Raw genomic sequence first — 16,947 nt, forward strand, 5'->3', positions numbered from 1 at the left:
AGGTGGAGTGTGGCAATTGTGGTGACAAGGGACAACATCTGGAAACCAAGCAATTTAAAAAAACAAGATAGGTCCAAGCATCATGAGCAAATTGAAGTGGGTCATAGATGGTAGGAGAAATGAAAGGAGATTAAACTGGAACGGTAGATTATAAAGCAATGTGTTGTTCTTTAGACAATGGGAAGTTACTGAAGGTTTTTAGCAAGAGACCAGCATGCCCTGATTTCTGTTTTAAAAGATAACTCTAAAGTTCTTATGTGGAAAATTCACTTAAGTGGAATAATTCATTCCCCTGATGATTCCTGAAAAACGAAGTTTTACCTTACTAAATTGGTTCCAATAGCAGGCAATGAATTTTCATTTGTTTTGGCAAATATAATGGCAAGCTAGTATGCTTAAATTCAACTGCTAGACAGGTCATTAAAATTTCTTTACTTGGCCAGAATAGAATTTTCACTACCTTTCATTCCTAAAAGAGTAAGTAGATTCAAGTAGAGAGCCTCAATTTATTACATGGAGGTTTATTTAAAAGTATCCAAATGAGTTTCTTAAGCAGTAAGAATCTGGGAAATGTAGCCTTCCAGAAAGGATTTTTTACATCCTGATTTTTCTCCCTCTAAATACTGAGGAATATTCTCCAAAGGCTATCGAGTGTAGAATAAATTCATTATGGCCTTGTGGGTTAGAAATTATTAACCTAATTGAGTCCATGACTTATTTTTCCAGAAAAGACAAAAAAAAATCTCTGAGAAAGAAAACTGTTAAGGACCTTTTAAGGGATAATAAATAATGGTCTTAAAAATATATAGGAAGTGATATAAACATGCTGCTTCTCTTTAGCAGTGGTTAAGCTGTACCAACAATGGTCTCGCAGTTCTCACTGAGAAAGTAAAACTCCTTCCTGAAGTAGCCACAAGGGAGTGAATGGAAGTGAGAACAAATAAGGCAGAAATGCCAGACCAAAACCACAATTTGAAACTGCTTTGTTCACCCAACTTGGAGGTACTTGTTACTTAATGAGTCCATCTTTTAGGATTTCAGTGCCCAAGCCAAGTGTTGATGACTGACCAGGAATTATAAAAGAAATAATCTTGAATTTTCAGCATTAGCACTAGGCCACAAAACTAGGAGAACATTACCTAAGCTGTATTTCAAAAATAAACATTTTTATTTTCAATAATTAAATCAAGCCGTAGATCTCTGCTTTTACTTTTATCCTTGATCAATACAGCCCAAAGTAAAGTAAGAGGCCAGCAATTATCTAAGAGTATGGACAATGAACATAGCCAAACAAGCCTTTTATTTTTGCCTGAATATTCTAGATTTACCAGTTAATTGCCAACTCTGCATTTCATGTTTCACTTTGCTGACCTTAATGAGTCTTTCTTCTTTTTTTATGTAATGACCCTGATTGTACATATGGGAAGTTCGATGAATGGACAAGAAGATAAAACAATTGTTAAATGAATTTATCACTATATTTTGTACTGGTCATAAATCTAGTTGTAAAACTCATGACTCCCAATGGATGTGTGAATGGAAAAAACAATGGTATTTGAAAAACAATAAATATCTACTCTCCCACTGTACCACACATATAGACTTGGCAAAGAGCACAGAAAAAAGTAAACAGTCCTTGCTCTCCCAGTCAATAAATCTAACTTTACTGCTGAATCAAAATTTTACAGGCAAAAGGAAGCATTTGTAATACAATGGTAATTCTTTAATAAAAGATAACAGTGAGGGTGTTGATAGATACACATTGGAAACAGGATGTAGTACTCAAAACTGATCTGACAGAACCACTGTTTCCCAAGGAAGGCCTACACACTACAACAGACTAGTTCATTCTAGTATTGATTATACTTCTCCTTAATTCATATAATTGTGCTATTTCTCTGAACTTCAATTGTTCACTATATTACTAATTATGTACAAAGCATAGTAAGAGACATCAGGTAGGTATGTTGAGGGTAGAGACCTGGGAACCCTATGCAAGATTTCAGGTTGGTAATACCTCCTATGGGTGTATGTGCCTGTATGTGTGTGTTCGTGCTTGTGTATGTTTGTGTGTGTGTGAAGGAGGAAGGAAATTGGGATGTGGGAAGAAAGTCTGAATGATTTCCTGGTAGTTTTAGAAATATTTTCAAGCTAAAAAACAAGTGTGCGTCTGTGTACGTGTATATAAAGTTTTCAATTCTCTTTCATCCTGAGATCTAAAGAGTTCATATATTTAGAATAATCTTGAAGTTTATCAAATCCACACTGAGGTATAAGGCTGGAAAACCTTCAGGACCTTCAGTTCTCAACAGCTCAATTTTATTCTTTCAGAGTCATCTGAGATAAGTAGCCAAGATATCTGAGGCAATATTCTATCAAAGGATCTCAAAAGAAGAGCATCCAATTCAGGAAAAGATTAACAAAAGAAATACATTTTGAATTGTGCTTTCAAGGTTAGAGAGATGTTTTCAAGGAAAAGAAGAGCAAATGGATATTCTCGACAGAGGAAAGTACATACCCTGAGGTGCAGAAGCTTGGAATAGCATGGGAAGTTTAGGGAATAGAAAGTAGTTTTGCAATGTGGTAAGAGTGTAGAAGAGTGAGAGAAGATGAAATATACGTCAAGTCCCCTGCCTCCCACATAGCAAAAGCTCAATCTTGGATTCTCATCTTTGCTCCTACACTCACTTCCTCCATGCACATTCCAATCACATTCCCCAAATCCTTATCCCCAAGAGCTTACTTCTCACTCTTGCTGATCCTGTACTTCCAGGCAGCTTGTCATATTAGAGAAAGCATGAGTTTGGAACTGAACAGAATTGGGTTTAAATTGACGTTTGCTTCATTAGTAGCTATGTGGCCTTAAGAAAGTTTCTTAAACTCTTTGTCTAAGTCTATTTCCATATAAAATAGGAAAGACAATGCCTTTCTAGTTGTGTCATTCTGAAATTGAGAGAATGCCTCTTGAGACTATATGACGTATATTTGTGATTAGAAAAAAGTTATTTCTTTCTTTCCACTAGTATGAGAAATCTCTAGAAAAAGGCATGCCTGTCAAAGGCAGACGATCCTGGTGTGATTTACAGCTTCTTCACATTCTAGTTATATGATATATGATCTTAACTCTTTGATCCTCTGTTTTCTTATTAATAAAATAAAGATAAAAAAGCCAACCTCAGAAAGTAGATATAATGCATCTCTTCCACTGTTTGGTAGTTGTGATTTCTCCTCCCCTGAATATTCTCTCAAGACCTGTGAGAATATGCTGACAACTGCACTTGCCCTTTCCTTCCAACCCTGACCAACCCTTTTAGTACAGGTAATTGCATCACCATCTTTAATTCACACTCAACAACCTTCATTTCTAGGCAGTCACTAGTTATTACTTACTTCTTTCCTCGACCTTAAGGATTGTTAACACCCAACAATATGAGGGGACATCAAAAAGTTCATGGAAAAACAGAATTAAAATATGATCCAAATCTTTCCATGAATTTTTTTGAAGTATACTTGTATTCTAAAAGTCAAATAATAAATAGAAGGAAAACTGATGAGTTTCACTTTATAGCTCTTCCTGGATCTCCCTAGAAGACAAAATTAATGTTTCTTTATATAGATAATAAATAGAGTGGAATGTAGTGGATTGAATTATGTCCCCTCAAAACTCTCTGAAGCTTGATTGTGTCCCCAAGTTTTGCGTATTAAAAACTTAGCCCCACTGTGACTGTTAAGAGGGTGGCAAATCCTATTATGGTAACTGAAAGGTGTAGCCTTGAAGAAGTGGTTGGATTGTAGGACCCTGCAGTAGTGAATAGATTAAAAATGGTGGTCAGGGGCGTGGCTCTGAGGGCTTTAAAAGAAGAAGAGAGTCTCTCTGTCTCTCTCTGTTGCTCTCTCTGCTCTCTTTGCTTCCACCATCCTGCAATGTGAGACCCCTGGGTCACTGTCACCACCACCAGATGGACTTTGGACTTCCCAGCTTCAGCAATAAGTTTCATTTTCTTTTTTTTTTTTTTTTTTTTTAATTTTATTTTGTCGATATACATTGTAGCTGATTATTGCTCCTCATCACCAAAACCTCCCTCCCTTCTCCCTCCCCCCCTCCCCCCCAACAATGTCCTTTCTGTTTGCTTGTTGTATCAACTTAAATAATTGTGGTTGTTATATCTTCTCCCCCCCCCCGGTTTGTGTGTGTGTGTGTGTGTGTGTGTGTGTGTGTGTGTGTGTGAATTTATATATTAATTTTTAGCTCCCTCCAATAAGTGAGAACATGTGGTATTTCTCTTTCTGTGCCTGACTTGTTTCACTTAATATAATTCTCTCAAGGTCCATCCATGTTGTTGCAAATGTCAGTATTTCATTCGTTTTTATAGCTGAGTAGTATTCCATTGTGTAGATGTACCACATTTTCCGTATCCACTCATCTGATGATGGGCATTTGGGCTGGTTCCAACTCTTGGCTATTGTAAAGAGTGCTGCGATGAACATTGGGGAACAGGTATACCTTCGACTTGATGATTTCCATTCCTCTGGGTATATTCCCAACAGTGGGATGGCTGGGTCGTATGGTAGATCTATTTGCAATTGTTTAAGGAACCTCCATACCATTTTCCATAGAGGCTGCACCATTTTGCAGTCCCACCAACAATGTATGAGAGTTCCTTTTTCTCCGCAGCCTCGCCAGCATTTATCGTTCATAGTCTTTTGGATTTTAGCCATCCTAACTGGGGTTAGATGGTATCTCAATGTGGTTTTGATTTGCATTTCCCGGATGCTGAGTGATGTTGAGCATGTTTTCATATGTCTGTTGGCCATTTGTATATCTTCCTTAGAGAAATGCCTACTTAGCTCTTTTGCCCATTTTTTAATTGGGTTGCTTGTTTTCTTCTTGTAAAGTTGTTTGAGTTCCTTATATATTCTGGATATTAATCCTTTGTCAGATGTATATTTTGCAAATATTTTCTCCCACTCTGTTGGTTGTCTTTTAACTCTTTTAATTGTTTCTTTTGCTGTGCAGAAGCTTTTTAGTTTGATATAATCCCATTTGTTTATTTTTCCTTTGGTTGCCCGTGCTTTTGGGGTCGTATTCATGAAGTCTGTGCCCAGTCCTATTTCCTGAAGTGTTTCTCCTATGTTTTCTTTAAGAAGTTTTATTGTCTCAGGGTGTATATTTAAATCCTTAATCCATTTTGAGTTGATTTTAGTATACGGTGAGAGGTATGGATCTAGTTTCATTCTCCTGCATATCGATATCCAGTTATCCCAGCACCACTTGCTGAAGAGGCAGTCCCTTCCCCAGTGAATAGGCTTGGTGCCTTTGTCAAAGATCAGATGGCAGTAAGTGTGTGGGTTGATTTCTGGATTCTCTATTCTATTCCATTGGTCAGTGTGTCTGTTTTTATGCCAGTACCATACTGTTTTGGTTATTATAGCTTTGTAGTATAGCTTAAAGTCAGGTAGTGTTATGCCTCCAGCTTTATTTTTTTTGCTCAGCATTGCTTTGGCTATTCGTGGTCTTTTATTGTTCCATATAAATGTCTGAATAGTTTTTTCCATTTCTGAGAAAAATGTCTTTGGAATTTTGATGGGGATTGCATTGAATTTGTATATCACTTTGGGTAGTATGGACATTTTCACTATGTTGATTCTTCCAATCCAAGAGTATGGAATATCTTTCCATCTTCTTGTATCCTCTCTAATTTCTCTCAGCAGTGGTTTATAGTTCTCATTATAGAGATTTTTCACCTCCTTGGTTAACTCTATTCCTAAGTATTTTATTTTTTTGGTGGCTATTGTAAATCGGCAGGCTTTCTTGATTTCTCCTTCTGCATGTTCACTATTGGAGAAAAGAAATGCTACTGATTTTTGTGTGTTGATTTTGTATCCTGCTACTGTGCTGAAATCATTTATCAATTCCAAGAGTTTTTTTGTAGAGGTTTTAGGCTGTTCGATATATAGGATCATGTCATCTGCAAACAGGGACAGTTTGACTTCATCTTTTCCAATCTGGATGCCCTTTATTTCCTTCTCTTCTCTGATTGCTCAGGCTAGTACTTCCAACACTATGTTGAATAGGAGTGGTGAGAGTGGGCATCCTTGTCTAGTGCCTGTTCTTAAAGGAAAAGCTTTCAGCTTTTCCCCATTCAGGATGATATTGGCAGTGGGTTTGTCATATATGGCTTTAATTATGTTGAGATACTTTCCCTCTATACCTAACTTATAGAGGGTCTTTGTCATGAATGAGTGCTGAACTTTATCAAATGCTTTTTCAGCATCTATAGAGATGATCATATGGTCCTTGTGTTTGAGTTTATTAATATGGTGTATCACATTTATTGATTTGCGTATGTTGAACCAACCTTGCATCCCTGGGATGAATCCCACTTGATCGTGATGAATAATTTTTCGTATGTGTTGCTGTATTCTGTTTGCTAGTATTTTAGTGAGGATTTTTGCATCTATATTCATCAAGGATATCGGCCTGTAGTTTTCTTTTTTGGTTATATCTTTACCTGGTTTTGGTATCAGGATGATGTTTGCTTCATAGAATGAGTTTGGGAGATTTGCGTCCGTTTCAATCTTTTGGAATAGTTTGTAAAGAATCGGTGTCAATTCCTCTTTGAATGTTTGGTAAAATTCTGCTGTGAATCCATCTGGTCCTGGGCTTTTCTTTGTTGGGAGCCTTCTGATAACAGCTTCAATCTCCTTTATTGTTATTGGTCTGTTCAAATTTTCTACGTCTTCACGGTTCAGTTTTGGGAGCTTGTGTGTGTCCAGAAATTTATCCATTTCCTCCAGATTTTCAAATTTGTTGGCGTATAGTTGTTTATAGTAGTCTCGAATGATTCCTTGTATTTCAGATGAATCAGTTGTAATATCGCCTTTTTCATTTCTAATTTTTGTTATTTGAGTCTTCTCTCTTCTTTTTTTAGTTAGCCATGCTAATGGTTTGTCAATTTTATTTATCTTTTCAAAAAACCAACTTTTTGATTCGTTGATCTTTTGAATTGTTTTTTGGTTTTCAATTTCATTCAGTTCTGCTCTGATCTTAATGATTTCTTTCCGTCTGCTAACTTTAGGATTGGATTGTTCTTGTTTTTCAAGTTCTTTAAGGTGAAGTGTTAGGTTGTTCACTTGCCATCTTTCCATTCTTCTGAAGTGAGCATTTAATGCAATAAATTTTCCCCTCAATACTGCTTTTGCAGTATCCCACAGGTTTTGGTATGATGTATCATTGTTTTCATTAGTTTCAATAAACTTTCTGATTTCCTGCTTGATTTCTTCTTGGACCCATATGTCATTAAGTAGAATGCTGTTTAATTTCCATGTGTTTGTATAGTTTCCAGAGTTTTGTTTGTTATTAATTTCTAGTTTTAATCCATTGTGGTCTGAGAAGATACATGGGATAATTCCAATTTTTTTGAATTTATTGAGACTTGATTTGTGACCTAATATGTGATCTATCCTGGAGAATGATCCATGTGCTGATGAGAAGAATGAATATTCTGAGGTTGTTGGGTGGAATGTTCTGTAGATATCTGCCAATTCCAATTGGTCTAGAGTCTTGTTTAGATCTTGTGTTTCTCTACTGATTCTTTGCCTAGATGATCTGTCTAATATTGACAGTGGAGTGTTCAGGTCCCCTGCTATTATGGTATTAGTGTCTATTTCCTTCTTTAGGTCTAATAGAGTTTGTTTTATAAATCTGGCTGCTCCAACATTGGGTGCGTACATATTTATGATTGTTATGTCTTCTTGATGGATCAGTCCTTTTATCATTAAGTAGTGTCCCTCATTGTCTCTTTTTATGGTTTTTAGTTTAAAGTCTATTTTGTCAGATATAAGAATAGCCACTCCAGCTCGTTTTTCTTTTTTGTTTGCATGGTAAATCTTTTTCCATCCTTTCACTCTTAGTCTGTGTGAATCTTTATGGGTGAGGTGGGTCTCTTGTAGGCAGCATATAGTTGGGTCCTGCTTTTTGATCCAGTCAGCCAGTCTGTGTCTTTTAATTGGGGAATTTAAGCCTTTAACATTAAGAGTTGTTATTGAAAGGTGTTGATTTATTCCTAGCATTTTATTGGTTGTTTGGTTGTCTTAGGTGTCTTTTGTTCCTTGCTTTCTGATTTACTGTTTGGTTTCTTTGTTTGTTGGTTCCTTAGGTTGTAAATCACCTAATTCAAGGTATTTTGTTATAAGCAACAGAAACAGACTAATACAGTTGGGGAGTTCAGTCCATCAGATGTTTATTATTAAGGACATAATATGGATCAATTATTTGAAAAATTCTCAAAATTATACTATTAAAGTAGTAGTCTAGTGGGAGGAAAGAAAAGATCCCATGTACCAAGCACAATAAATAGCATAGTTTATTTTATCTTCATAACAATCTTGGAAATTAAGTAGGTATCAATATGGCCATATTTATACAAATGTAACCGAGTCTCACAGGAGTTAACTTGTTCAACATCATCAAAAAATAGAGATGGAATTATCTTCAAATAATTTTTGTGCTTACTGTAGAAAACTAGTTGTCTATTTCATCAGTGTGAAGCTCTTTCCTTTGTAATAGCATCACACATTTGCATATGCTGTACTTAACTGTCTCCAGCTTTAAGAAGTTTTTATGCTTCATTGAGGAATATCCTATTATCTCCTGAATTTCATGGTTTAGCCACATGGCATACAAAGTCACGTTAATAAAGAGTAGAAAATAGTGTGTCTAGCTCCTGAAGCCAATTTAGGAATATATTCAATACATCTCTCTTATATTGGTCAGAGTAGCCTATGAAGCAACTTTCAATCCAATAAAATGGAATTGGAGCTCTTGGGTCCAGTCTTGGGTCCATCGTGCCATTAATGTGTCTGGACTTCAGTAAACAGTAATAATTCCAAGACTTTACTAGGCCAAGAAACTCTTTTGAAACTTTGAAGCAATATTCAAATAATCTTCTTACACACAAGAAACAAGCTTTAATCTTATATCTGAACCAAAAACCCCGCTAAATCTATGGATTAGCATATAAACAACAAGGTCTTAGAATTGCATGCTTAATCATTATTGCAAACGGCAGTGCTGTTGTTGGCCCTCAAAGTTTAAATAGAAGATTCTATGTGCCATGATTATATTAGAAATTTTGATAAGGGACATTTTATAATATTGTTTTTAGACAGAATAAATTCATGCACATGGTACCAATTGAGAAATAGCTAGTCATAAATCTATTTCTGAGATGTGAGTAATTAACAGAAACATATAAATATCCTCTTCTATTTTGTTTTTCTGTGAAAGATCCAAATATGGTTTCAATTAATGGGAAGATCTTTGCGAACTCTACCTTTGCAAGTCTGATTAGAAATTTTTTAGAAATCCCACAAAACAGCAACAAAAGTAAAATCTGTTGAATAATATAATTTTTTTCTCCAAATTAATTTTCCAAATTCTCTGCCAAAGCAAACACATGGTACATGTTAGTCAGCTGGTTCTGCATCAATTCATCAGTTGCATGAATTGCACTGATTTTGTTGCCAAACCTATTACACTAAATCCCACTGTTTTTAAAAACTAACTCCAAACATCCTTTTAAGCTTGCAGAACATTCCAAATGCAGCTTAAATGTACATTTTTAAATTTCTTCTTTTTTTTTTTTTTTAGCAACCTTTGGGAATATTCCTCTTGAATAGATCCAACATTGTAAGTTCTTTTGGTACTTGCTATCAGAAAGGTAAAATTTAGACCTTCGTCTTTTGGTAAAGAAAAAGAGAAAAGCCAATTTTCTTTATTCTTATTAAGATTTTATTTAAATATTCTCCAAAGCTATAGGGGATATTAAAATAGTTTCACAATAAACATTATCAGATGGCTGGAATCCAGGATTTTAACACACAAATGTGCATTTTATTCTTTCTCCCACAAACCCATGTCACTGAAGAAGTCACTTATTTTATCACAAAATAGAAATTGGCCATAGAAAACCTCACTTAAAGAATATTATATTTATTGCTGTCCCTGGTTTTCAAAGATAAGGTTGGTAGTGATGATTACCATCTCCTTGTTTCTGAAGAAAAAAGACCTAAAGGAGAACAACAACTCTTTCATAAATAAGTGTAAATTTTTATTATAACAATAAAAAGGGAATTATTTCTAAAAGGTTGTATTCTCAATTTATACCATATTCTAGTCCTTAATTTAAAATTTTAAATTAAGCAAGTCTCCAATTCAAGATACCTGAGGTTTGACTACCTAATTTGGATATCATTTAATTCAGTGTTTCATTATATAACATCTTACTCCCAGCCAATGATAGAGAACATCAGAAGAAATATCCACAAGCCACCACCACAGCATTCTCCATATATCTGGATCTTTTCCCAGCTACTCTGTCTTCTCCCTGTTTAAAAGGGATGAACTCTCTCTTTATCCTTTGCTCCCAACAAAGACCAGCCTCTTCTCCCCTTGCATTCTAATCTCATGTGCTCTCTTCAACACAAGAACAATGCTTGAGCAATTCTCACTTTTCTACCTTTTTGGGTTGCTCCATCAACATATTAAAAATGTTATTTCTCCCATATTAAAAAAACAAAGGAAACCAAAAAAAAAAAAACCCACCTCATCTCTTTTCTGCCTCTAGTAAACACTCCATACATCTCCTTCTCTTTAAAGGAAAACTCTTCAAATTCTCCCTTGATTCCACTCTGCTGGAGTTTTTCTCACACCATATCACTGAAACTGTTCTTATTGAGGTCGCCAATGACTTTCATATTGGTAAACCCAGTGGCCACTTTTCAGTTCTTGTATTACTTGGCCCCCAGCAGAATTTGATACAACTGGTCACTCCCTCCTCCTGTAAACATTTCCTTTGATTTCAGGTTGCTGTAATCCAGTTGATCTCCTTCCTTATTGGCCACACTTTTCATTCTCTTTGATATTTTCTCTTCATCTTCTCAACAACTTCTGAATGTTGACATACCCAACTGAGCTATTTATCTCTTTTATATCCTCAATTACTGTCTCTGGAGTCTTTGAAAAGAACATGAAATACAGATGCTTCTAAAATAGGAGAGAAGAAACTGATGGGTAATGTCATAGGTATGTATAAAAGTGGAGGGAAGAGAAGCTGAGGATACACTCACTTGATAACCTGTATTTTCTCTACAAAGTAGAAGGCAATATCATCAGTTGACAATTAGGTATTTAGAGATAGGATAGTAAGTATAAGAAACATAGTAAACTTTTAGAGACACCAGACCAGGCAACTTAGGAACAATGTGACCATTAACTATTGACCTATTTACCAAATCACCTCCTCTACATTATCTTTTGTCCTTACAAAAACCCTGTGTGAGAGGAATTATTATTCTCATTTTACATATATGTAAACTGGCTGAAGTTGAGATTTGAATCAAGGTCTGCCACCAATGTCCATGTTTTTCCACTCTGCCACATTGCCTAGAAAGAGCATAGAAAGGGCATTACTAGTGGCAAGTAGAAGTAATATGGAGAAGTATTGCAGGCCCAGCTTGGAATAAAAAACAAAACTGTTGTGTAGCACCCATCTGCATAGTTAAACAATGTTCCACATAAAATACCAGGTAATCTTTGTATCAGGATTAGAAAAGGACAGTGACTGTTTTCAATTGCGGAAGGGAACTAACCAGTTAGGTAAGGATGGTGGAAGTACAAAGAGTAGAGGGAAAAGGTAGAGCCGGGAAGAAACTGTTAAACCAAGTGAAAGGGGGATAGGTTGAGGCCATGAGGACAAATGGCAGAAGAGACAACGTGAGAGAAATGGAAGGATCACAGGTATCAAAGAGAGAGTGAGATCTTTGAATTTAAGACTTTTGCAGATGGCAGAGTTCAGAAAGTTTTGACTGCAAGAAAAGCTTTTCAAACTCTTAAGCAACTGTTTAATGTTTTTCAGGCATTTGTGCATACCTACAGACCCTAAGACTTCATAAAAGATTATTTTGCCTTTCATAAGCTAAAGACTTTACAAAAATGAAAATTTATTTCCCTTTGAGTGTTTGGTGTTTCAAACTACGTATTTTTTTTAAATTCCAACTTTTTGATATTTCATAATTAAGGGTGGTGGTCAGTTCTTCATCTATTTCTGAAATTCTATCAGATACACTGAGTCTTATGCCAGTATTCAGCGCAGTGGCTAAAAAGTCCAAAGTGAAGGAAGTGCAATTGTCCTAATTTGGCTGAATCAATCATCATTGCAGAAATTGGACAGTGTAAACCATAAACAATAATTTCCTGCTGCTAGAACTTAGCTGATGACAGTTTTACCTTCTGGTAAAAACTAGTCATTCAAGATTACAAGTATCATGTTACAAATAATCATTTTTAACCCTACATTACAAGATATTGCACCTAAATAACATGTTCTTTGAGATCATCATTCTAACACCTACCTCAAATTATGTAAAAATTAATGCACAAAATTTATTCTAGTTAATTGTAACTGCCAAAAATTTACTACTTAAAGTTGCTGAAACAATAGAAGACCTTGACATTACTGCTTGACTGACCACCTTGATTTATAGGCAAATGACCTGTCTTAATTTGACTCAATAACCTAACTACTGGAGCGTGGTAATTCATTGTGGGTTTAAACTAAGACAAATCACTGACAGAATTTTCCATGGAGTATATTTTTTTAAATGCTACTCTGAAATGATGTACCTAATCCAGCAAATGCTGTGTTGAATAAGCATATGACATTAACGATTATCAGAAATGCACCCCCATACAATGAGAAAGTGATTCTATATACTGTAGCTCCACTGTACGAAGCAAACTTTTATATTGAAAAATAATTTAAGAGATATATAGTTTTTCTTCATCTCCTTTCCTATAAGCATAATAAGCACTAGAATTTGGTGAGGGCCAAAATGGGTATCTTACATTTTACATTCCATATCCCTGAATATACCACATAATCTTCTAACACTGATTTTGTAATGTTCTGCCTTGCTTTGTTTCTAAATATTGCAAGTAAATATGTTTCTGCTACTCTTCTTGGAAGGTTAATTCTTCTCCAGTCTTTAATGCCATATTCCATCCTTACAATATCCATGTTGAACTTTTCCTGTTACTACATAGTAGAACTTTATATTGTGAAATAAAAATTTATACCATCCATCACAGGTAATATGTTACATACATGAATAGCAAGATGACTTTAGCTAATTTAAAGAGGAATAGAAATTCATTTTCATGACCAGTACAAATAATTCTTTCTGATTAATATTAAGACAGAAAATATGAAGCAAAATGATCTTTAAAAAAAATCATAGGTATAAAATATGGCAACTAGTTTTTGGGTTGTGTGACATGGAAGAAAATGTGACCTACTTAAAAACATTTTTAAAAAACAGATTTTCAACAATTTTATAAGCTATCATAATTCCCTGATACTGTTCATTTTCATTTTTCCTTTGTTCTTACTTTCCATTCATTTTCCGCTATTTGGCACCAGCCTCAACCAAAATATTTCTTCTGTGATCTAGAATTGACTTGGTACATTGTACAAATACAGATCTTAAAATTGATATATTTTACATTGGGATAAATTTCAGAAATACATAGGGGTGTGTGTGTGTGTGTATGTGTGTGTGTGTGTGTGTGTGTGTGTGTGTACTACTTATTTTATCTAAAACTTAGGAAAACTATAGTTATATTTCCAAGGCATGGTGCTTATAATAAATTTGATAGGGTACAATATATTTTAAATTTATCTCTTATGACTAAATCTAATTTATATATGATAGTGTCCATTGTTGGATAAGCATCATCAGTATCACACCATAATAATGCCTTAATGCTTTATATAAGGTAAATGGAGCTATACTGTTGTAAAACTATTTTGACAATATTAACTGTTAGAAAAATAGAGCAGGAGAATTTTTTTCACTAAAGAGCTTTATTTGTTACAAAAACTTGCTATGCTGTAACTTGACAAAACAGGGGGATACTGGCTTCTTCACCTTGTGCTGCCACAGTCTTCCAGGGCCTCCTCAGTGTCTTTCACTAGATTTTGTGCAGTTAGCAGCCAACAAGCACAGACAAAAAAGTGAAGATTATCATGCAGAATGCTTTATGACCAGGCTCGGTAGTGATTCACATCACTTTCACCCACATTCATTTGGCCAGAACCAGGCAGATGGCCTAATCTATCTACAAAAGGGATCAGGAAGTCTTGTCTTTGGCATGCCCATGAAGAGGAAATGGGATTGGTGAGTGCTATGGTTTGAATTGTGTCTCTTCCCAAAACATATGTTGAAGTCCTAGTTCCTAGTATCTTGGAGTGTGACCTTATTTGGAGCTAAATTTACAGATGTTAATCAAGTTAAAATGAGGTCATTAGCATGGTTTGCTAATCCAATATGACTGCTGTCCTTATAAAAAAAGGAAAATTCAGACACAGAAATAGACATAGTCACAAAGGGAGAAACCCAAGTAAAAAGACACAGTGAGGATATGGCCATGTACAAACCACTTGAGACAACCAGAAGCTAGGAAACAGGCCTGTAACAGATCGCTCTCTAGCAGTCAGAGGGAGCACAGCTCTGCCAACATGATTTCAGGCTTCCAGCCTCCAGAACTGTGAGACAACCAGTTTCTATTGTTCTAAACCATCCAGTCTGTGGCACTTTGTTATGGTTACTCTCATAAACTAATACAGTATCTTGCTGGTTTCTGCCACAGTTCCATTTCTGATAGTCAAAGCCTGGAGTATTTGAAAAAAACCTTCCGAAAGAAAACAACCAACTAAAAATTCTGGGTAAAATATTTCTAAACCTCCTTAAAAGTATCAAATAACTGACAAGGTAAGAAAATACCAGGCCAAAACATAAGGAAAGTTATGAAGCCAGAGTAGAACAACAGAGCTACTTTTGCTTTGAGGACCTTAAGATCTGAATAAACTTCAGCTTAATTTTGGCAGATCTTCAGGGTGAGAAAAACAGAAGATAAGGCCTAGAACCTACCCAAGTTGGAGAGTCTAACACAGAGTTGTCCAATAGAAATTTAATGCAAGTCACATACATACTTTCAAATGTTTAATAGCCACATTTTCAAAAGCAAAAAAAAGGGCAAAATTAATTTTATTAATATATTAAAATTAATATTTTCAAAATATTTTACAATTTAGAAGATTTCAACATTTATAAATTAGATACAATATGTTTTTTTTTGTATTAAGACATCAAGATCTGCTCTGTATTTGACACTGACAGCATATATCAAGTCTGACCAGCCACATTTCAAGCACTCCACAGTCACATGTGGCCAGTGACTACAGTATTTGACAGCATAGATATAAACACCCAAATTACAAGGCACAAATTATTGGGCTGGATAAAAAAGCCAAGATTTAACTATACACTATCAACAACAAATAAACTTTAAATAAGTAAACTCAGATATATTAAAGGTAAAAGTATGGGACTTTCATTTAGATCAAATGAAGTAACATTCTACAAATGGATAAAATATATGAAACAATAGTTATCAGGACATTGAACTCAAGCAATTAAGGACAGTGATCCCTGAGACACAGGAATTGTATGTGGTGGGCCTTATGAATATACAACTGACTGCCTGAAAAAAATTTCCAGTTGTGGGGCAAAAACGGGTCCACATGGTATCCAACAGGCTCTCTGAACTGAGGAGATGGACCTAAGCGTTGAGGAAGGGTTAGACAACTAGAATTCACAGAGAGGAGTGCTGGAGAGGAGAGAGCTGCAGTAAAAGAGATTCCAGAGATCTGTGAAAAGGCAGCCATGACAAGACCTAAGTACTAACCAGCACATCCATACTAAGAAACTCTCCGAGGTCAGAGAAAGAACCATTAGAAAGGATTAGATCCAGGCATAGTCCCTGTTCATACCAGATAGAGTAAAAAAAAAAAAAAAATCTCAGAATTAATAGGGAATTGGGTAGAGTATGTAGAGAGGTTTTGATGTGGGGAGAAATTAGCCTACTCTGGTCCTGCTTAATAAAGACTTAAAAACAAAATAAAAAAGGATCAAAATGTTTCCAAGTAATGTAACTGCATCCAAGAACAAAGTTCAAGAACATTTGTGAGAACACAAAAATATACAAATCACAACAAAAAAAAAATCATGTCTGACATCAAATCAAAAATTAGCAGGCATGCAAAGAAGCAACATAATACAACACACAGTGAGAAGAAATATCAATGAAAACCAACCCAGAAACTATCAGTTGATAGAATTAATAAATAAAGATAATAAAAGCTATTGTAACTGTTATTCCATATTTTCAAAAATCTAAAAGAAAGAATATGCATAATATGTACAGATATATAAGATATAAGAAAGACATAAGGTGAACTTTGAAAAATGAACATTATAATGTCTAAAATGAAAAATACACTGGATAAGATAAACAGATAGAAAAAAAGGCTGAAAAAAATAAACAGAATACCAGTGTGCTATAAAATAATTCACAGTGCCTTAATATACATGTAATTGAAGCCTTTAAAGGAGAGGAGGGTGGGAATAAACATAAAAAATATTTAAAGAAATAAAGATAAAAGTATTAACAAATTTGATGAAAGCTATTAACCTACACATCCAAAAAGCACAATGAAATCCAAGCACAAGAAATATGCCAAAAAAATTACACAAAATCAAGTCATCATCAAATTGCTTAATATCAATGATAAAGAGAAAAAAAATAAGCAGAACAAAAATAAATTTAACAGAAAGAGGAACAAAGATAAGAAATGATAACAGAATTGTCATTGGAAACAATGTAGACCAGGAGTAAATGGAGCAACATCACCAAAGCACTGAAAGAAAAAGGAAGGAAAAAAAGCTGTAAATCTAGAATTTCTCGCCCTGCAAAAATTAAAGGGTAAGATCATTAACACTGAAAATATTTTATACTTTTTGTGGGTGTGTGTGAAGCTATTTGCA

The sequence above is a fragment of the Cynocephalus volans genome, chromosome 5, assembly GCF_027409185.1.
Source record: "Cynocephalus volans isolate mCynVol1 chromosome 5, mCynVol1.pri, whole genome shotgun sequence".
NCBI lineage: Eukaryota > Metazoa > Chordata > Mammalia > Dermoptera > Cynocephalidae > Cynocephalus > Cynocephalus volans.